The sequence below is a fragment of the Mobula hypostoma genome, chromosome 7 (genome assembly GCF_963921235.1).
Source record: "Mobula hypostoma chromosome 7, sMobHyp1.1, whole genome shotgun sequence".
NCBI lineage: Eukaryota > Metazoa > Chordata > Chondrichthyes > Myliobatiformes > Myliobatidae > Mobula > Mobula hypostoma.
The window spans coordinates 60,018,403-60,042,237 of NC_086103.1; the positions used below are offsets into that span (position 1 = coordinate 60,018,403).

General features: G+C 40.1%; 1 long non-coding RNA gene across 1 annotated transcript in view; it reads left to right on the plus strand.

Annotated features, from left to right (window-relative positions):
- Positions 1-835: 835 nt before the first annotated feature.
- LOC134349343 (uncharacterized) overlaps positions 836-23,835 on the plus strand; it is a 41,688-nt gene continuing 18,688 nt past the window's right edge. The window contains exons 1-4 of the long non-coding RNA XR_010018650.1: positions 836-936; positions 2,469-2,527; positions 6,573-6,714; positions 6,859-6,936. This is a non-coding gene — a long non-coding RNA (uncharacterized LOC134349343). The remainder of the gene's footprint in view (positions 937-2,468; positions 2,528-6,572; positions 6,715-6,858; positions 6,937-23,835) is intronic.

A 23,835-nucleotide genomic window follows, 5' to 3' on the forward strand; every position in this document is an offset into this window, starting at 1 on the left:
GGACATGTGATTAGGAAAGAGGGGTTAGAATGCACGGTAATTATGGGAAAGATTGAAGGGAAGAAAGCAAAAGGAAGGCAAAGACAAATGATGATGGAGACAGCAGCCAGAGAACTGGAAATGAATACCAGCGAATTGATCCACTTGACCCGAAACAGGAATGTGTGGGCCATGGCAGTCAAAGCTCAAACTGGGCATGGCACCTGATGATGATGATGAATAAAAGCCAAAAGTTATCACACTTGAACTAAACTAAAAATTAAAACACAAAAATTGTAACTCAGATCATATATATTACTTTCTATTCAGTTCTGGTCTGCCCTAAATATACAGTGATCGCTTGGAGACATCTCATTGCCAAATTTAATTAAGAAGATTGACATCTTAATTTATTTGAATTTATGAAAATTCATTTACAGTGATAACAAGTATCACCCTTTGTTATTGCATGTTCACAGGAAGTGGTGAGAGTCACGGTTTGTTGTCCATCCCCAAGAGACCATATATGTCTCAGAAAGGCAGCGTCCATTATTAAAGACCTCCAGCACCCAGGGCATGCCCTTTTCTCACTGTTACCATCAGGTAGGAGATACAGAAGCCTGAAGGCACACACTCAGCGATTCAGGAACAGCTTCTTCCCCTCTGCCATCCGATTCCTGAATGGACTTTGAAGCTTTGGACACTACCTCACTTTTTTTAATATACAGTATTTCTGTTTTTGCATTTTTTTAATAATCTATTCAACATACGCAATTGATTTACTTGTTTATTTATTATTGTTTTATTTATTTTTTTCCTCTCTGCTAGATTATGTATTACATTGAACTGCTGCTGCTAAGTTAACAAATTTCACGTCACATGCCGATGATAATAAACCTGATTCTGATTCTGGCTTCAAGAGGAATTGACAAATCAGAAATTAATGGACACTAAGGAGTAAGTACTCCTGTTCTTTGATTCATACCTTGCATAAAGGACATTGTTGGAAGTCAATCATTCCAACACTTCACTTGAGCACTCCACCAGATAGAAAGTAGGAGTTCAAGGAGGCAGCTGAGCATCTCCATCTCAAGGACAATTAGCATCGGCAATCAGTGCAGTCTTTGCCAGAGAGAACCACTCACAGGAAATTAAGTAAATTGAGATAAATCATGCTTGTAATTTTCAGACCATTTAAATCACATATACTTTTTAGCAGCACAGTCTTCCCTCAAGGCTTACAGCTTAATCTGAGCCTTCTACAAGCGCTTTGACAGTAAGCAGCTGGTCTCATTGACATCAAGTCCTTTTCCATGACCTGCAGAGTCTCTGCCACCCAAGAAGGACCATTCAAAATCCAATTTAATTGAAATAGCCTTTCCACAATCTCACCCCAAATCAAGCTAATCAATTTCCCCTCCCCCATCCCAAATCAAGCTAACCAATTTCCCCTCCCCCTCCCCCACCCCCACCCCCACCCCCACCCCCACCTTCCTCTCACCTGGTCTCACTTATCACCTTCCAGCTTGTATTCCTTCCCCTCCACCCACCTTCATAAATTGGCTTCTGCCCCCTTCTTTTCTAGTCTTAATAAAGGGTCTTGGCCCAAAACATTGACTGTTTATTCCCCTTAATTGATGCTGCTGGAGTTGCTGAGTTTCTCCAGCATTGTGTGTGTGTTGCTCTAGATTTCCAGCATATGCAGAATCTATGCTCAAGCTCTCTAATTACCAGCTTGCCTATGCAATCTAACAACACTCCAACCATTCATCTGACTAAACCACTTGTAGCATCTAAACAAATCCGATTCTATTTCGGAAAATGATTGCCACTAAGGATAGGAAATGCTCCCATCACTCAACAAAAACAACATTACAGTCTCCACTGTATCCTGCATGGTAAGTGCTGATCAATGACTGTTCGTGTTTCTGTCTCTAATCCATCCAATATTTTCTTCTACCTCACTGTACTGCAATACTTGCTTTACTTACTTCCCCAACAAGTAGGAATGTGCACAACTCTTGCAGGCAAGCACTCAAGCAGCCAACACTGTAAATTTCCAGGTTTGTAAAGATCTCATACAATGCTTTTAATATCCTAGTAGATACATTCTTCATTTATATTCCAACTTCATATCCGGTATTATTACTTTTCAATGTACTTATGGTCAATCATGCAATAGCCATTTGCTCCACACTATCGAACCTACTTGTCACCTCTTGGGCACACGCTCACTCAACTTCTGACCTCCTTCTCTGAAGGATCTTGTATGCTTATCTATCTTTCTCCTATGTCACAAATTCTTCTTCAGGTGATCTCTCTTCAGACACATCTCTAATAATATCACACCACTCATACCAGAATCTCTGTGTTTACTTCCATGGAGTTATCATACTTCATCAAGTGCTGCTCTCAGGCATATTTTTTCTCAAATTCACAGGTATTAGAATAGTGACTATCAATTTTTCATTCTCTTTTTATTCTAATAGAAGTCCAGGTGGTGTGGCTATATTTCTGAGCCTTACAGCTTGACGTCCCTCCAGCACAGGTACGCTTAATCCATTCGTCAGTTTGTTTGTTAAGTGCCATATCATATAATGTATGATATAATGTCTTTCCATGACCATGATAGTTCTAAGCAAATTTTTCTACAGAAGTGGTTTGCCGTTGCCTTCTTCTGAGCAGAGTCTAAAAGATGGCTGACCCCAGCCATTATCAATACTTTTCAGAGGTTGTCTGCCTGGCGTCAGTGGTCACATAACCAGGGCTTTTATGGCCATCCACCACCTGCTCCGATGGCTTCACGTGACCCTGATCGGGGAGGCTAAGCAGGTGCTACAGCTTGCCCAAGGGTGACCTGTAGGCTAGGGGAGGGAAGGAGTGCCTTACACCTCCTTTGGTAGAGACATATCTCCTCACTCACCACCCAATTAATCAGTAATTCTTTCAAATACAACAGTAAATTGTTATTTCTGTTCTCATCCATTACTTTTTTTGTCATTACCTCCTTGGTCTTTGCTTTACATTACATATCTATCATTAATGGATAACAGCTGCATTACAAAATCTGGTGGCAAGACCCTTACGCTTTAACCAATGCAGTGGGAAATGGTTTTGGTTTACTCGGACATATCATATCCAGTTCAACTGATCTCTGTGTAATATTAACACAAAGCCAAAATATCTTCTTACTAATCTGAAGCTATAATTGTGGATACATTATCACTTTCTCTGTCTAAACTTAAATGTTTCACATGCAATCCAAACACAGCAGCACTGGTGACTGTTACCTGTCTTTGTTCAAGATCCTAACACTAAATTTAACCAGCTTCTATTATCATCGTCCTTTCAACTTTATCATTTGATCAGTTCTACTGGTACTATATATACTTTGGATTAATTAATTCACATGAAATTTGCCTATTATCGTTCAAATTCCTGCAGAGTTGTCAGAAATGGGCTCTTCAATCCTCCTGCAGGTTTTGTATTTCCTTTGGTATTCTATGGTGATGAAGTGCTTTGAGAGGGTGGTTATGGCTAGCATCAACTCCTGACTCTCTCTACATCCATGACTGTGAGGCTAGGCACAGCTCAAATGCCATCTGTAAATCTGCTGACGACACAACTATTGTTGGCAGAAATTCAGATGGTGAAGAGAAGGCATAGAGGAGCGAGAAACATCAGCCAGTTGAGTGGTGTCACAGCAACAACCTTGCACTCAGTGTCAGGAAAAACTGAGAACTGTTTGCAGACTTCAGAAAGGGCAAGATGAAGGAACACACACTAGTCCTTATAGAGGGATCAGAAGTAGAAAGGGTGAGCAATTTCAAGTTCCTGGGGATCCATCCTGGGCCCAACATATCAATGCAGCTACAAAGAAGGCATGGCAGCAACTATATTTCATTAGGAGTTTGGGGAGATTCAGAATGTCACTATAGACACTTACGAATTTCTACAGAAGGACTGTGGAGAGCATTCTAACTGGTTGCATCAGCAGCTGATATGGGAGGGGGCCGGGTTGGGGCACTGCACAGGATCAAAATAAGCTGCAGTAAATTGTACACCCAATCAGCTCCATCATGGACACCAACCTCCGTAGGCATCCAGGACATCTTCAAGGAGCGCTGCCTCAAAAAGGCAGCATCCATCATTAAGGGTCCCCATCACCCAGAACATTCCCACTTCTCATTGCTACCATCAGGAAGGAGGTACAGAAGCCTGAAGGCACACACTCAGTGTTCAGGAACAGCTTCTTCCCCTCTGCAATCCAATTGCTAAATGGACATTGAACCCATGAATGCTACCTCACCACTCTCTTCCTCTTTTTTGTACAACATTTAATTTGAGATTAAATATTATATGTGTGTGTATATATATCTTAACATAATATACAGTTTTTATTATAATATATTGTAATGTACCACTGCTACATAACAACAAATTTCCCTACATGCCAGTGATAATAAACCTGATTCTGATTCAGGGATGTCGGTCAGTCAGTCAGTGGGTGCCGTCCTGAATCCCGGGTTGGCGGCTATGCACCTCCATCTTCTTCGATATTTTTCTGGCTTCAGCATAACTCAACCCAGTCTATTGCCTCACATTATCGTACCAAGTGGTTCGCTGCCTTCTTCTTTCCCTCTTTCCTTCTATCATCCCTTCCAATAACAATTTCTGCAGTCCACCATCTCTTAACAAGTGCCCGGCATATTCCAGCTTCCTTTTCTGCACATTATTCAGCAACTCCTTTTCTCTCCTCACTCTCTTCAACACTTCCATATTGCTGACCTTCATCACCCATCTAATTTTCTGCATTCTCCTTAAACACCACATTTCAAATGCTGCCAGTCATCATTGTGCTTCCTTGCATAAGGTCCATGATTCGACTCCATACAACAGACTGCTCCAGACATAGCATTTCCAATTCTACAATGCAGCCCAAAGTCCAACCTCTTGCCACAGCATGTCACTCAGGCTCCAGAACGTTGATCTTGCAATCTCAATTCTTCGTCTAATTTCTGTATCACATTTCCCATCCTCTGTGACCATCTGTCCCAAATACACAAACTTCTTGACTTGCTCTATGCCTGCATCGTTAATTTTGATACTGATTTTTGGGACTTCTTTTTTCGTGACACTACCATCATCTTCGTCTTTGCAGCATCTATTTTCATTCCAAATCGTTCACCTTCAGCATTTATCTTATCTACTATTCTGAGTAACTCGTCCTTAGTCTCAGCTAACAAAACTGAATCATCAGTTGACAAGAATGATTTTGCGATGATATACTCTGGAGGAGAGAGCCATGCCAATGGCGTTGGAAATATTATGAAGAAGAAAATCTACAATGCAATGGATGGGTGTTGGCCCATATCTGACAGAGTCATAATGGTAAAATTAAAAGGAAAGCCTTTCGATGTTACGATAGTCCAAGTGTATGCACCAACAGGTGAGCATGAGGATGAAGAGGTGGAACGGTATTATGAGGACGTAGAATCTGCTTTAAAAAATGAAAAGAGCTCTGATGTACTTTTCGTTGTGGGAGATCTGAATGCTGGAGTAGGCAACGTGAAATACAAGGATATCTTGGTCAGTATGGCTTAGATGAGAGAAATGAAAGAGGGGAAGATTTATACAATTTTGTGAACAGTATGAGCTGATGGTAGCAAACACATGGTCTAAATTACCCAAATGAAAATTATACACTTGGAAGAAGCCTGGGGATACTAGAAGGAGACAAATTGACTATATTGCAGTGAGGAAACGCTTCAGGAGAAGTATTAGGATGGCCAAGACTTATCCAGGTGCCGATATAGGCTCGGATCACAACCCCGTGGTTGTTAGGGTGAAGATTGCACTAAAGACAAAGATTAAGGCTGCAACCAAGAAAGCCAGGCTGGATATGGACTTACTGAAGAAGAGCGAGTATAGTGAAAGATTTTCTGCAGCGGTACAAAATAGGTTTAAAGGACTGAGAGTAGAAGACATGGAGCAGACGCCAGATAACATGTGGTCAAACCTGAAGGACTGTATGCAAATGGCAGCTGAAGAATGTCTCCCCAAAAGCAGGCGCGTAGCTAAACAAGCCTGCATGACGGATCACGTCCTGAAGCTCATGGAAGAGGGAAGGAAGCACAAGAAGGACACATCTAAGTACAAGGAATTGGACCAACAAATAAGAGCAGAATGTGCAAAAGCTAAAGAACAATGGTTTATCAAATGGTGTGAAAAGATAGAGACCATGGTCATGTTGCATCATTCAAGGGATATGTACAGAGAGATTGCAGAGATGACCAACAGGAACAAGAAACAATCAAGGATTGGCATTATTCAAGACAAGGATGGGAACATACTCTTTGAGAATGACAAGGTGGAAAGTAGATGGATGGAATACATTAGGGAATTGTACTACGAAGCTAGAAATGATCAGGGATGTACTATGTTCAATAATTGTTGTTGAGGATCAAACTGAAAGGTTTTTTTTAAGCATGTCGTACCAGACATTCAGCCATTCTTGTCTAGCACATGGTGTCAAAATTAACCGGGTCACATTATGAACGTTCCTGACTCGACCCTTGTATTTTTTTTATGAGGCCGAGTGGCTAGCTCGACACTCAACCCGGCATGGATGGAAAGCGTGCTCAGGGGTGGTCCGACCTGGATTCGAACTCTGGGACCTTCGTTCCGGAGTCCGGCGCCGATCTCACTGCGCCAGCAGCCAGCCAAAACTGAAAGGTAATATAACCACTAGATTCAATACCAGCCCCACAAAATATTTAAACTAAAGTTCTGATTTATCAGGCTAGATTGGTGAGATATTTTAATTTTCCCATCAGTTAAGGAGTCAAACCTGTTAATCTCTTAAATTTACCACTCCAGTATTTACTATGGTGGAGAGAGTGCAGGTACCCTACTCCCACATCAATACACAGCAGCACAGATCTGAAACACAATGAGGTGAGTAGACTACACCATTAATCCTTTTTTTTTATAGAATTACTAAGGACTTTTAAAATCTATATACGGTTTCACTGTTTCATTAATCATGTATTTTAATGATTAGAACATTCGGCAGAGAGAGAGAGTGAGAGACCTTTCAGCACAGTCAGCTGTACCAGAATCATCTCCTACCATTCTTCATCTAAGCAGGATCAACATAACCCACCGCTCCATTCTGTCTTGTCTGTATACCTATCTTCCCCATTATTGCAATTCATTATTTGCCTCAAATTTCCCTGTGCTAGAGACCTCCACGTTTGCACTACCCTCTCTAGAGAAATAATTTTCTGCTGAATTCCCCATTTAGAATTATTGCTGACTGTTTCAGTTTGATGATTTCCAGTTTTGCTTTTCTCCACAAATGAAAGCGTTCTTCTTCTTTGGTTAATGCTTTTCATAACTGTAAGATATTCTTCTACAATAATCAAGTGTTTTGTTTATGTATAGATTTCATAAATTCTATTATATTTCTTTATTTTCCTGTAAATGCCTGCAAGAAAATGAATCTGAAGATAGTATATGGTGACATATACATACTTCGATAATAGATTTACTTAGACAATGAATAATAATTGTCACGCCAGAATATTTTGAAAAATAGGTCAAATTTATTTAACCATTTTAAATTAAATTCAATAACACAGATAATGAACTGACTAAACATTTGTCACAGCACATCCCACATTCTCTCGAAATCTCACCAATGCCTATATTTTTTGAGGGGGCTGAAGGGAGCTGGACTGCGCACAGCAATACTCACAACCTTCTACGTATGTGCAGTAGAGAGCATCCTAACCTGCTGCATCACTAGATAGTACAGAAACTGCACTGTGACGGACAGAAGGGCTTTACAACGGGCAGTCAAAACTGTCCAATACATCACCAGCACCAGCCTACATGCCATCAAGAACATATGTACAGAAAGGTGCTGGAAGAAGACCAGGCACATCAAGGAGGAGGTTACTTGGTATCCATGCCAGGACCTCGAGACTCAAAAACAGCTACTTTCTCCAAGCAGTAAGGCTGATCAACACCTCCACACCCCTACCACCGCTAATTTATCATTTCCTTATGTACAGAAACTCCTGTGCCTAGTATTGCTTTAAGGACATTCAATCAATCTATGTTGTATAAGCTATCTTATGTACTTATATTTATTGTTTTTTATTATTGTGTTTCTTGTGCTGCTTCAGTTCCAGAGTATCAATTATTTCATTCTCCTTTGTACTTGTGTAGTGGAAATTACATTAAGCAATCTTGAATCTTGATTGCCAAAATGTTCATCAAGTATTTAAAATTCACAATGATAAGATTATACTCTACTTTCCTAAAACTCTGACTACTAGAGTAATAATGTCTCTATTATAAATCATTTTTATACAAATGGTCCTTACTATGTTTAAGCACGCAAAGCTTCCAAGCTAGGACTATGTGCAGTGACATCAGTATTTGGCAAACAGTACAGCTCAGAAAATAGCTTACTGCTTAGTCAAAAACATTTTAAAATTCCTGGTTAATTTCATCATAATTAATCATTTCTAGGGCTGTTTTCAAAACTGTTTGGCCTCCACTAGCCATTGAAGGAGGAGCAACATCGAGTTGCTTTGTTCAGTGGTATTTATTTTCACTTGCAGTGAATGAACTTATCTGGAATTCTCTGGCAGAAAACTTGTTGGAAGCAGATTTTTAAAAGGAAACTGGACAGATACTCAGGGGAGAAAACGTTTCATACCCTTGAGAAAGAAACAGACAACAGGATTAATCAGACAGCCCTTACAACGAGGCAGTCCACGCCTGATGGAATCAATGGCTCTACAGAACATACAACATGGATATGGGACCTTTAGCCCACCAAGTCCACCCTGGCATTCAGGCACACATCGACAGTGATCTATTTTAGTCTCCCCATACTAAGAGTAACTTTCAGTGGCCACTTAACACACCAACCCATGTCTTTGGGATGCGGAATGAAGCTGAAACACTCAGTGCCAGGGACCAGGAATGGATTCAGGTTATCTCAGGATGAGGCTTTTCAATCTAGGATGAGGGAGATGTCTTCCTTTTTTAAAGAAAGGGGCTTCCCTTCCTCCACTATCAACTCTGCTCTTAAACGCATCTCCCCCATTTCACGTACATCTGCTCTCACTCCATCCTCCCGCCACCCCACTAGGAATAGGGTTCCCCTGGTCCTCACCTACCACCCCAACAGCCTCCGGGTCCAACATATTATTCTCCGTAACTTCCGCCACCTCCAACGGGATCCCACCACTAAGCACAATCTTTCCCTCCCCCCCCATCTCTCTGCATTCCGCAGGGATCGCTCCCTACACGACTCCCTTGTCCATTCGTCCCCCCCATCCCTCCCCACTGATCTCCCTCCTGCACTTATCCGTGTAAGTGGAACAAGTGCTACACATGCCCTTACACTTCCTCCCTTACCACCATTCAGGGCCCCAAACAGTCCTTGCAGGTGAGGCAACACTTCACCTGTGAGTCGGCTGGGGTGATATGCTTCGTCCGGTGCTCCCGATGTGGCATTTTATATATTGGCGAGACCCAACGCAGACTGGGAGACCGCTTTGCTGAACACCTATTCTCTGTCCACCAGAGAAAGCAGGATCTCCAAGTGGCCACACATTTTAATTCCACATCCCATTCCCATTCTGACATGTCAATCCACGGCTTCCTCTACTGTAAAGATGAAGCCACACTCAGGTTGGAGGAACAACACCTTATATTCCGGCTGGGTAGCCTCCAACCTGATGGCATGAACATCGACTTCTCTAACTTCCGCTGATGCCCCACCTCCCCCTCGTACCCCATCTGTTACTTATTTTTATACACACATTCTTTCTCTCATTCTCCTTTTTCTCCCTCTGTCCCTCTGAATATACCCCTTGCCCATCCTCTGGTTCCCCCGCGCACCCCCCCCTTGTCTTTCTTCCCGGACCTCCTGTCCCATGATCCTCTCATATCCCCTTTGCCTATCACCTGTCCAGCTCTTGGCTCCATCCCTCCTCCTCCTGTCTTCTCCTATCATTTTGGATCTCCCCCTCCCCCTCCAACTTTCAAATCCCTTACTCACTCTTCCTTCAGTTAGTCCTGATGAAGGGTCTCGGCCTGAAACGTCAACTGTACCTCTTCCTAGAGATGCTGCCTGGCCTGCTGCGTTCACCAGTAACTTTTATGTGTGTTGCTCAGGGTATTGCAGCTGGGAAGTAGCAATTCCCAGCTACATCATTCTGCTGCCCTCCTTTCAGACTGGTTCCTTGCTGGAGTTAACGTTTTCACTGAAAGCCATGTGTTTGTTCAGTTTGAAACTCACTGGCTTACTTATTATTGCATAGAGGGAAGCCATTCAGCCCATTAGGTCTATTGCAGCAAAGCAATGCTGTCACCGGAATTGCGCTTCCCTTTCTCTGTATAGTCCTGCAACTTACTCTCTCACAAGCCCATTGTCGCCATTTACCTAAGCCAACGGCCTTTTGCAGCAGCCAATTAACCTAGCAGCTAATTGCTGGGATGCAAGAGGAAACCAGAGTCACAGCAGAATGCACAAAAATCAATACAGACAGCACTTCAGATCAAGTACAAACCAAAGTCCCTGGAGTTGCAAGACAACAGCATCAACTGCAAGTACCACAGTGCCCTTCAAGCTCTTTTGAGTTAGTAATGGAGATGAGGTCACTAAACAAACTGTTATCCATTATAGACAATCTGGCCCATCCTCTCCATGACCTACTGAATTCGCAGCAAACAGACTTATTCAGCTCTGCTTTCACAAGGATCATTACAGAAAATCCTTCCTACCAAATGCAATAAGCATACACAACAGTTCATCTCTGTGTGTCAAGAGAACACACATCATAATACAATAGTCTCGGCTTTATTATTTCGTACATTATTATTGCACATTGGTACATCATTATTGTTATTATTCTGTACTTTATTATTAGTTAAGTCTGCACACATCTAAGTGTGTTTTTAAATGTTGCTTCTGTAATGAAAGAATTTCCCACTCGGGATCAATAAAGTACTTAAGATTATTATTATTATTATTATTATGTCGCCTACAATTGTTTAGTTACATTGCAGCTTCTTTCATCTTATTTTAAACATAATTATTGTTACGATGCAAGAAGGCTGAGGCAAAAGAAAGAATGGGACCTCAAGCACACAACAACTCCTACACACCACACCCTCTGCCATTCAACAGTACCACCACATTTTCTTCCCTTATCTCCAAATATCCCAATGCCTTCGGCTTCCAAAAACAAACCAGGAATTCTGACTTGAGTACATTGGGGCCTCCAACCTTCTGGAGTGAAGAATTTGGAAGATTCTTAAATCTTCACGTAAAGAAACTTCTCTTAATTGTAAATATCCAGGGAGAAAAAGTTTCTCAGATTCCAGCCTTCTCAGAATATCGTAGGGTACTTTCAGAGTGATATCTAAATATAGGAGAGGGGAATAGAGATATTAGACATACAGAATATAGAGTTTATGAGGCTTAATCATCAACAGACATTATCAGTCTTCAACTTCAGGATCTACATATCAACTTTTTACATTGTACTTCCTAAAATGTTCAAAATCTATTGACATGGTGGAGAGGTAACTGTTGAAATGTAGTTTTCAGATTTAGTACAAATGTTTAAAATGCGTGATAGATACCGGTATGAATGAAGGGACAGCCAAGGCATCCTTCTGACTTTGAATGACCATTCAGGAAAATCAGGGTCTACTACAATTTAGTTATAGTATTGCCATATGGATAAATTTGGACAATTATTTGAAAATTCACTCTCTAAGATAATATTTTTTCAAAGTTTAAGTAACATATAAAAGTGCAAGAGGACAGTGCTGGGAGATTCAGCAAGAGTGCCTCAGTAATAAGGAGTGATGGGGTAGGTTGGTCTTAATTTCCTAACAGTGGAAAAGACCAAGAGGGATTTACAAACTTATGAGAAGCATAGATAGGATATATTGTAGTAAGTGTTTCCCTGTAGCAAAGATGTCTATAACCAAGGAGCATGGATTTAGGATAAGGAATAAGACATTTAGAAGAGAAACAAGGAAGATTTCTTTTTCACACAGAGAAGACTGGAATACACTGGTGATGGAGGCAGCGTCTCATACAATATTTAATTTGTATCAAGATGAACACTTGAACGCTCCAAAAAGGATATGGATCAGTTGCTGGTAAATGGGATCAGGATAGATGGGTATTTTGTGGTTGGCATGAACAGGATGGGCCAAAGAGCCTATTACAATACTGTATGACTCTATAACTTAAAGAAACTTCCTAGAAAACAGGGAAATTATATAGTCCAAGCAAAGCTCAGGAGAAGTTAAGAAACTCATGTACTATGAAGATCTACACATGGAACAGTGTCCTCAAAGGCCAAATAATACAAGTCCCTCAGATAGACAAGATCCTAAATCACAGGGAAATTAAACAGGAAAATAGATACATGTAGCTTCCCAAGGAAATCAACGGATGAGTAGCTGTTTTCCTGTTTAATTTCCCTGGGGAGCAATTGCTATTATGGCAATAAGAACATCCGGAATGCACAGTCACCAAGGAATCAATACATAAACACCACATAATTTGGCAGTAAAGGAGTACCCCCTACGATGCTGCTGAATGGGATTGTAAAGGGGTGCCTATTTAAAACTCAGACAAGGAAGGAAACCAGAGGTCCGTGAGTCACACTGTCGAAGAGAGATGTGGGAATATAATCCTAATACTCATTTAAGGTTGACAGAAATAGATTTCTAATCAGCATGGGATTCAGGAGTTTCGAGGGAAGGGCAGGGAGGTAGACTAAGAAATATCAGATTAGCCATCAACCTTGTGAATGGTCGTGTGGCCTCAAGGGACCACTGGCCTTCTCCTCTTCTCACTTCTTACTGTCCTGTGGGTTTAGTAGCCATTACTAAACCTCATTTAAAAGAGACTCCACCAGACAAATTTGAGGACTAGAATCATTCCAATAATTTTCTTCTTTGACAGAATAGATAACTCTACAAAAAAAAATATACAAATTAACATTTTACTATAGGGCAAGTGTATCGTAATGTAAATAGGTCTTACCTTTTTATTTTAGTTCTGGATTTCCCATAATGATAATTGTTGACTCAGATAAGATCTTCTTGATATTGTGAAAGCTACTTAAAATTGTTCTAGTTAACCAAAAATTTCAGTTTTACTTTTAACAGAAAGCTGTTTTACACAGTGCACTCACCTCCAATTCAATGAGTGTGGAACTTTAAGATTCTATTTAAATTAATTGCGGGGTGAAGGACACAGCTGACCAGATGTTACTTGTGGATTACAATGTGATTATATTTCTTCATTGACATATCTTTAGTTATATTGACATACTAATAAGCTAGAATGCCACCTGGACTGTAGTACAAATTCTTAGTTCACCTTTTGGATAGCATACGAAGTTTAATTCACATACGTGAAATTATGGGGAAGCTTAAGGCAAATTATTTGAGTTTTCACAACTGAAATGTATTTTGAATCATCAGACACGTGTTTCTCTACAGTATAATATTCACAGATATTTCAATTACTTTGCATATTTACATCTTACTGGACTCATTTTGCAACAGAGGTGCTCCAGATACTTTTTAATTGCTCTGCATATCGCCCATTGATTTTGGTCAAGAAGTGAGAAGGTAAAATTATTTAAATTTTATGCAGAGCAGATCAGACATTTACCTGAAATCATAGATAACTGCAGAGGTGACAAAGGCGTGGATGCAGGTCCCACTGGTGAAATAAGGAGACAAGATCCTAATGACAGAGATCATTGAGATGGAAAGGATACAACTTGAAATATTTTGAAAGAGTCAAATAGGAATTAATGATTTATAATCTATGTTCTGAGGCACTATCTACTGTAGTCCATAAAGCATAGGAGGTAATAAGTACTGTAGTTAGATGGTAGAAATTACAAAAGCACACAAAGACAATAGCTTTGGTTTTTCAAGTATATAACTAGATGTAATGGTAGGGATTTAGATGGGAATGGTAAAGGAGCTGTGAGTGGGAATGGATATCATCAGCTTTCATATGAAAACAGACTCTGTGGCTGTCCTATCTCTAGAAGCAGTTGAAAGATTGGAAAAAGTATAAGAGTAGATCCTTGGGGAGCTCTAAAGGTCAAAAGAGACCATCCTGGCTATGACAGAATTGATAAGACACAAATCAAGTTGTGTTATAGAAGCCAATTTAAGTTTGAACGCATTAGAGGTCTAAAAAGAAGTTAATTTATCCTCACTATAAAATAGCAGAGCACAGAATTCAGAAAACAAGAAGATTTGGGATATGTTTAATATATATTTTCACCAATCATATTATAAAAGTGCATTAATCCAGTTCACAAGATTGTTTTTGTGATACATAAGTCTATTTGCAAAAAGATCTCAGTCAATCTTTTCTCACAATTGTCTATCAATTATCACTGTCAATTTTCTTTTAAGAAAAGCATTTAAAAGCTTGGAGACCTCTCAACTTATCATCACTATCAATATGAGCCCCATTCCAGAATTCTTAAAGTTTGATCATACCTCTGAGCTGTTTTGAGAAAATGCATTCCACTTAATATACCCAAGGGAATAATGGAGCGACAATTACTCATGCTATAGGATGCCAAAAAACAACTATTGCATTCCATTGAGTACTCTTGTTTACCCTCACATGTATTCTGAAGAGAAGTGACCTCATTTTGAAACAATACTAAAACAGGATATAGAATTAGCCTTGTCAGGAGACAACAAATGAACAAGATGACTGAGTAAGACTAAAGGGGTCAAGGCATTTCCTTTAACATATCAGATAGTCTATGTGCATGCCAATCTCCAGTTAATATCAAATACTTCCACCAAAGCACACAGTCTCATTAAAGGGTTTGAAAAAAATCACTGTTCAACTGGAAGATTTAAAATCTTACTTTTGATAACATTTTGATCATGTACACTCATTTCAGCTGTCATTCACTACGCAGTCCATTTTACATCTGAGTCAACAGGGTCAAGCTCCGTTCTAACACATAAACGGAAGAATATAGGCTGATACCATGAAATTGTTGCAGTATTCAGAATGGTGTCTTTTAGATTAGGCAGTAAACCACAGCTTTGTCTACTTTCTTAACCAGGTGCAAAAGTACCCCTGCGACCATCTTGAAGAGCTGAGGAACCATTCACTAATTACACCTTCATTATTTCCAAAACAGATGATTTCATTAACATGTTATTATTTTTTGAGAGGTTATTGTGCACAAATTGCTGCCACCTTGGTTACATTATAACTATTACTATTCTTGTTAAGTACTAGGTTAGCTTTTAAATGGTTTAGAAACTTATGAAAGTGGTGGTAAAGATGAATGTAAGCACAATATGTTGTCTTCCTTATTACTTAAAAGTAGGAAGACTCACTTCCGAAGTTGTCCAAGAAATAGGTAGAATAAACTAAATTCAGATAATGGTAATATTTTTAAATAATTGATCTGTTATTACTTGTATACACATTAAGCTTGATAGCTTGAAGCTCCATAACCAGCAGAACACCAATAGGACCCCTTTCAACCTATCTGACGCAAAATAGTACATTGAACTTATACAAACTTTTACAAATATACTGTTGAAAGTATCCTAACTAATTGCATTTGATGTGGCAATTCAAATGCACAAAAAGTAAGAAACTGCAGAGTGCAATGGATTCTGCCTAAAGCACCATGGCATATCCCTCCCCACCCTTGGTAGTGTCTACAGTAGGTGCTGCCTCAAGAATGCAACTTCTATCATCAAAGATTCAGGAGGTACAGAAGTCCCACACCACCACATTCAAGAATAGGTACCCTCCTTCAGCCATGTGGTTCATGAGCCAACCAGCAAAACCTCAATCATCACAGTTTAGTAACACTATAACCACTTGGGTTTCTTATTTTGCTCTTTGTGTACTTCCTTATAAAATTAGTATCTATGATGAATGTTTGTTTTTCTTGTGAATGCTGCTTATATACAGTGTGCCAGTGAGTGGCTGCAAGCACATTTTCCATTGAACTGTGCATATGTGCACTTGTGCATTTGACAATAAACTGGACAAGGAGCTCTCTGGAAACCAGTGACTACCATTGAAGTGTAGTTGCTAAACAAAATTCATTTCTTCCACTTATTGTCCATTTTTCTGATGCTTGAGACCATAACTCCATAAGGTGCAGAATTAGGCTATTTGTCCCATCGAGCCTGCTCCGCCATTTCATCATGGCTGATCGATTTTTCCTCTCAGCCCCAATCTCCTGCCTTCCCCCTACCTATCCCTTCAGGCCATGACTAATCAAGAATCTATCAACCTCTGCCTTAAATCTACATAAAGACTTAGCTTCCACAGATTCACCACTCTCTGGCTAAAAAATTCCTCTTCATCTCCATTCTAAAAGGACACCCTCTATTTTGAGGCTAGTAGTCTGGTCTTAGACATTCCCACGATAGGAAACATCCTCAACACATCCACTCTATTGAGACCTTCGACATTTGATAGGTTACCCCTCATTCTTCTAAGTTCCAGTGAATACAGAGCTAGAGCCATCAAACGCTTTTCATATGAAAAGCTATTTAATCCTGGAATCACTTTCGTGAACCTTCTTTGAACCGTCTCTAATTTCAGCACAACTTTTCTAACATAATGGGCCCAAAACTGCATAAAATACTCCAAATGAGGCCTTACCTATGTTTTATAAAGTCTCAGCATTACATCGTTGCTTTTATATTCTAGTCCTTTTGAAATGAATGCTAACATCACATTTGCATTTCTCACCACAGATTCAACTTGCAAATAAACCTGCAAATTCACCTTCAGGGAATCCTGCACAAGGACTCCCAAATCACTTTGCACCTCAGATTTTTGTGTTTTCTCTCCTTTTGAAAACAGTCAACCCTTTCATTTCTTCTACCAAAGTGCATGACCATACACTTCGTAACACTGTATTCCATCTGGCATTTCTTTGCCCATTCTCTGAATCTGTCTAAGTCCTTCTATAGCCTCTCTATTTACTCAGAGCTACCTGCTCCTCCACCTATCTTTGTATCATCTTCATCCTTGCAACAAATCCATAAACTCCATCATCTAAATCATTGACATATAACGTAAAAAGAATCAGTCCCAACACAGACCCCATGGAACACCACTAGTCACTGGCAGCCAACCAGAAAAGGCTCCCTTTTTTGCCACTCTTTGCTTCCTGCCAATCAGCCACAGCTCTACCCATGCTAGAATCTTTCCTGTAATTCCATGAGCCCTTAGCTTGTTAAGCTGTCTCATGTGTGGTACCTGGTCAAAGGTCTTCTGATGGTCCAAGTATACATCAACTGATTCTCCTTTGTCTGTCCTGCTTGTTATTTTTTCAAAGAATTCCAATAGATTTGTCAGGCAAGATTTTCACTTAAGGAAACCATGCTGACTATGGCCTATTTTATCATGTGCCTCCAAGTACCCCGAAAACACATCCTTAACAATCTACTCCAACATCTTCCTAACCACTAACATCAGATAACTGGCCTATAATTTCCTTTTTTCTGTCTCTCCCTTCTTGAAGAGTGGAGTAACATTTGAATTTTCCAGTCTTCCGGAACTATTCCAGAATCTAGTGATTCTTGAAAGATCACTTCTAATGCCTCCACAATCTCTTCTGCCACCTCTTTCAGAATCGCGGTGTGTACACCTTCTAATCCTGTGCACTTATCTACCTTCAACCTTTCATTTTCCCAACATCCTTCACTCTAGTAATGGCAACTGCACACACTTCGTGACCCCTGACACCTGCTGCTTTGGTTGATGTTGTATACTTGCACTTTCAAAAGACCTTTGACAAGGTGCCACACATGACCCTTCTTACCAAAATAAGAGCCCATGATATTACAGGAAAGATGCTAGCATGGATAGATCATTGGCTGGTTAGCAGGAGGCAAAGAGAGGGAATAAAGGGATCCTTTTCTGATTGGCTGCCAGTGACTGGTGGTATTCCTCAGGGCCCATGTTGGGACCAGTTCTTTTTATGTAGTACGTCAATGATTTGGATGATGGAATTGATGGCTTTGTGGCCAGGTTTGTGGGTGATACGAAGATAGGTGGAGAGTCAAGTAGTGTTAAGGAAGCAGGGATACTGCAGATTTAGACAGATTAGGAGAACAGGGAAAGAAGCAGCAGATGGAATACAGTGTGAGGAAAACTACAATCACGCACATTGGTAGAAGGAATAAAAACTTAGAGTATATTCTAAACGGGGAGAAAATTCAAAAATCTGAGGTGCAAGGGTCTTGGGCACCCTTGTGCGGGATTCTCTAAAGGTTAACACAGGTTGAGTCTGTGGTGAGCAAAGCAAATGCAATGTTAGTATTCATTTCGAGAGGACTAGAATATAAAACAAGCATGTAATGCTGAGGCTTTTTACGCACTGGTGAGGCCTCACTTGGAGTATTGTGAAAATTTTTGGGCCCCTTATCTATGAAATGATGTGTTAACATTGGAGGTTGTTCAAAAAAAGTTCACGAAAATGATTCTGAGACTGAAAGGCTTATCGAATGAGGAGCAATTGATTGCTCTGGGCCTGTACTCACTAGAACTTAGAAGAATGAGGAGGGATCTCACGGAAACCTATCAAATGTTGAAAGGCCTAGAATAAGTGGATGTGGAGAACAGATTTCCTATCGTGGGTGAGTCAAGGACCTGAGGGGACAACCTTGAAACCTCTAAATCTCAGAATTTAGAATGGAACTGAGGAGGAATTCCTTCAGCCAGAGGGTGGTGAATCTGTGGAATGTGTTGCCACAGGTGGCTGTGGAAGCCAAGTCATTGAGTGCATTTGGTAGATTGTTGATAAGTCAAGGTGTGAAAGGTTATAGGGAGAAGGCAGATTCTTTACTCTGAGAGTGGTGGGTGCATGGAATGCCCCGCCAGTAGAGGCAGATACATTAGGGGAATTTAAGAGACTCTTAGATAGGCAAATAGATGATGACAAAACTGAAGGTTATATGGGAGGGAAGGATGAGGTTGATCTTAAAGTAGGTTAAAAAGTCAGCATAACATCATGTGCCGAAGGGCCTGTACTGTATTGTAATGTTCTATGTTCAGATGTCACCACTAATAACAAGTGCTACAGACTGAAAAGCAAGAACGTGAGCCACCAAAATTCTGCAGGCTCTTACTTTCCTTTACGACAAACAGGTATGATTTGTAGCATGCATGTGATTAGTACCCCCCCCCCCCCACAGATATCATTGCCACTGAAAACAGTCTCAACAAAGTCTCCAGCAAAAACAAACATACTCGGAAGGAGAAATCCGCCAAAAGCTGAACTGGTTGCCATACATTTTAATTCCGATTTCCATGCCCTCCTCTTGAGCCAAGATGAGGCCACTCTCAGGGTGAAGGAGTAACACCTTATATTCGGTCCCAGTAGCCTCCAAACTGATGGCATAAATATTGATTTCTCTTTTTGGTAAAAAAAAACTTTCCCTCCCCCTACCATCGTCTTCTATTCTCCATTCTTGCCTTTTACCTCCTCTCACCTGCCTATCATTTACCCTGGATCCCCTCCTACTTCCCTTTCTCCTAGGGTCCACTGTCCTCTCCTATCAAATTCATTCTTTTCCAGCCCTTGACCTTTCCCACTCACCTGGCTTCACCTATCCCTTCTAGCTAGCCTTCGTCCCCTCCCCCAACCCACACCCCCCCAACCTGGTTTTTATTCTGATGTCTTCCCCCTTCCATTTCAGTCCCGAAGAAACGTCTCCAACCAAAATGTTGATTGTTTGCTACCATGGGTGGTTCCTGAGCTGCTGAGTTCCTCCAGCATTCTGTGTGTGTTGCTTTAGATTTCCAGCATCTATAGATTTTTTCATGGTTATGATCAGTGGTACACTGAAAGCTGAATACCTGAACACTGCCCTGAGGAACTGCTTCATTAGATTTATAGCAACCAACATGAACTCAAAATAATTGACTTTCAATGATTACAGCCATTTTTCTTTGTGCAAAGTATAACTCAAGTCAACGGAAGGATTTTCACTTCATTTTTTGCTGACTTCAGTTTTCCTAGGATAGCTTCATACCATACAGGATCAAACGATGCCTGATAAGAAAGGCATCATCCTTAACATACTCCTGGAATTCTGTACTTTTGTCCATAATGATGCATTGTTGTAATGAGATATGACAAGTACAGTGTATATGACGACAGAATACAAACTGAGCATTGGTGAAGGGATTAAATCTGAGTATCCGTGGAAAGGTTAAAGGTGAGCATGGGCAGCTTGGTGGTAGATAAATTAGCAAAGCCTAAAACTTGTCAGCTCCCATTTCCACAAAGGTTAACAAATGAAGTGCAAGAACCATATAACTTTTTTTGGTTAATGAGAATTGTTTGGTGAATTGTTAACTTTCAACTACATCATTTACAAAATTGAGAACTACATTTTGAAATTTCTGGTTTATTCTTTCCTCACAAAGGCATGTGGAAAATTTCTGAGTGTTCAAAGATAAGAAAACAGCATCCTCTAATAAGTAATGGTTACACGACCAAATCCTCCCGAAACCAAATAGTTAGCATTGAAAAGTTTTGGAAAATTCCAAACTTTGGGTAAAATTTCCCCTCCAACACAGTTTGAATGTAGCCAGATCAGCATGGACCATTAGTATGAAACCTAACAAGAGGTTAAATCCAAAGTAAAAAAAAAATGGAATGAAGCAACATATCGAATGTCCCACTTCTTTACCACAGAACTATGCAACACGTTGTTAACTTGGCAGTGCCAAATGAGAACATTATGATTCCAAACTGATGTGAAATTTGTACATTTTATGAAATGCGTCACAAATACTTCCCGCCCATTTCAAGAAGCTTTTCCTTCTATAGAGAAATGTGAATTGTTGAGTTAAAATTCCTGCATCTTTGAGCAAAACAAGATAGCAGTGCATATGATCCTAATCAGCTTGGAGTTGTACCTGTGCCATTTCAAAATTGTTTCAAGGAGCTGGAATTAGTCAACAGCTCTCAAAAAATATTTTTAAGAGCATTCAAGACCATACATGTTATGCTGGTACAATATGTATTAGTTTAACAACCGAGGAAACATGACCTCACTCAATAAACATGAGTGGAATGCTGATCCCCAGTGCTTCCAATTTTTCCAGAGCAATAGCAACGTAGCCAAAATCTTTAGGTCACTGTTTTTATTATCCTTCTTCAACCAAATATACTTTCAACAAATTCAAGCCAATGCATGTCATGTTCCTAAAAATAATGAATCTTTAAATCACAGAACTTGTTTGAAAATATAACAGTTTACATGATGAATAACTCCAAAACACTTTGGTGCCAGAAGTAACATTTCAGTTGTAGTTAAATCATAGTGCGTGTAAATCTATTCCTTCCCTCAACACCATGAAATTTGTAATCACTTTGCAAAATAGGACTCAATTTAAATAAACACATTTCTTACTGTCAAATGATCCAGTGCAACATTTTTGTTTTACAATTGAAAGTTTACAGATTTTGAATTGCAGTAACTCATTGCCAAGAAAGCATTATAAAAAACTTTAATTGATAACACAGAACTACAGTAAGTGCTTACATACATGACATTAACATAATAAATCTCATTTATAATTGAGAAAATATATAAAATATCTCATCCATGAATGGTTTTAAACAACATCTATAAAATAAATAGTTGAATACATTTGAATCTCAGTATCCTAAACTGTAATACTTCACAATGGATATTTTTGCCTGTGACTTTCTGAATAATCTCAGACAATTGTTTTGATTTGGGGGAAGATTAGAGTACATCCCTTCATATAGGAAATTAAGTGAACAGAATAGATGTGTTTCTGTGCCAAATTTGAGTAATGTTATTTAATAACACCATGAACAATGTCAATAGCTAACATCACTATCAGAATCTTCCACTCCATGGAGTACACCACCCTGACATTATATTGCCATTACTCCATTATAAATTGGTCTAATCCTTAGAACACTTAATCAGCTGCAGTAATTCAACAACATGGTTCACTAAGATCTTCTTAAGGACAAATGAGTATTCTTGCAACACCCACATCCTAAAAGCGGAACAACTGTTACATCTGCCCTCCACCTCCTCCCCCACTACTATTCAGGGCCCCATTCAGTCCTTTTAGGTGAGGCAACACTCTGTTGGGGTCAATTACCGTATCCAGTGCTCCCAGTGGGACCTCCTGTATATCGGTGAGACCTGACGTAGATTGGGAGAGCGCTTCACCGAACACCTACCTTTCTGGCAGAAATATTTCAAATTTCAAGTGTCATTAGAAACGGGGATGGTGCCGGAGGATTGGTGTATTGCTCATGTTGTTACATTGTTTAAAAAGGGTTCTAAGAGTAAACCTAGCAATTATTGGCCTGTGAGTTTGACGTCAGTGGTGGGTAAATTGATGGGAAGTATTCTTAGAGATGGTATATATAACTATCTGGATAGACAGGGTCTGATTAGAAACAGTCAACATGGAGTTGTGCGTGGAAGGTCATGTTTGACAAATCTTATTGAATTTTTTGAAGAGGTTACTAGGAATGTTGATGAGGGTAAAGCGGTGGATGTTGTCTATATGGACTTCAGTAAGGCCTTTGATAAGGTCCCACATGGAAGGTTGGTTAGGAAGGTTCAGTCTTTAGGCATTAATATTGAAGTAGTAAAATGGATTCAGCAGTGGCTGGATGGGCGACACCAGAGAGGAGTGGTGGATAACTGTTTGTCAGATTGGAGTCCGGTGACTAGTGGTGTGCCTCAGGGATCTGTACTGGGTCCAATGTTATTTGTCATCTACATTAATGATCTGGATGATGGGCTTGTAAATTGGATGAGTAAGTATGCAGATGATACTAGGATAGGTGGAGTTGTGGATAATGAAGTAGGTTTTCAAAGCTTGCAGAGAGATTTAGGCCAGTTAGAAGAGTTGGCTGAAAGATGGCAGATGGAGTTTAATGCTGATAAATGTGAGGTGCTACATTTTGGTAGGACTAATCAAAATAGGACATACATGGTAAATGGTAGGGCATTGAAGAATGCAGTAGAACAGAGGGATCTAGGAATAACGGTGCATAGTTCCCTGAAGGTGGAATCTCATGTGGATAGGGAGGTGAAGAAAGTTTTTGGTATTGATGGAAAGTATTCTTAGAGATGGTATATATAATTATCTGGCCTTTATAAATCAGAGCATTGAGTATAGGAGTTGGGATGTAATGTTGAAATTGTACAAGGCATTGGTGAGGCCAGATTTGGAGTATTGTGTACAGTTTTGGTCACCGAATTATAGGAAAGATGTCAACAAAACAGAGAAGATTTACTAGAATGTTACCTGGGTCTCATCTCCTAAGTTACAGAGAAAGGTTGAACAAGTTGGGTCTTTATTCTTTGGAACGTAGAAGGTTGAGGGGGGACTTGATAGAGGTATTTAAAATTATGAGGGGGATAGATAGAGTTGACGTGGATAGGCTTTTTCCATTGAGAGTGGGGGAGATTCAAACAAGAGTACATGAGTTGAGAGTTAAAGGGCAAAAGTTTAGGGGTAACATGAGGGGGAATTTCTTTACTCAGAGAGTGGTAGCTGTGTGGAACGAGCTGCCAGCAGAAGTGGTTGAGGCAGGTTCGATATTATCATTTAAAGTTAAATTGGACAGCTATATGGACAGGAAAGGAATGGAGGGTTATGGGTTGAGTGCAGGTCGGTGGGACTAGGTGAGAGTAAGAGTTCGGCACGGACTAGAAGGGCCGAGATGGCCTGTTTCCATGCTGTAATTGTTATAT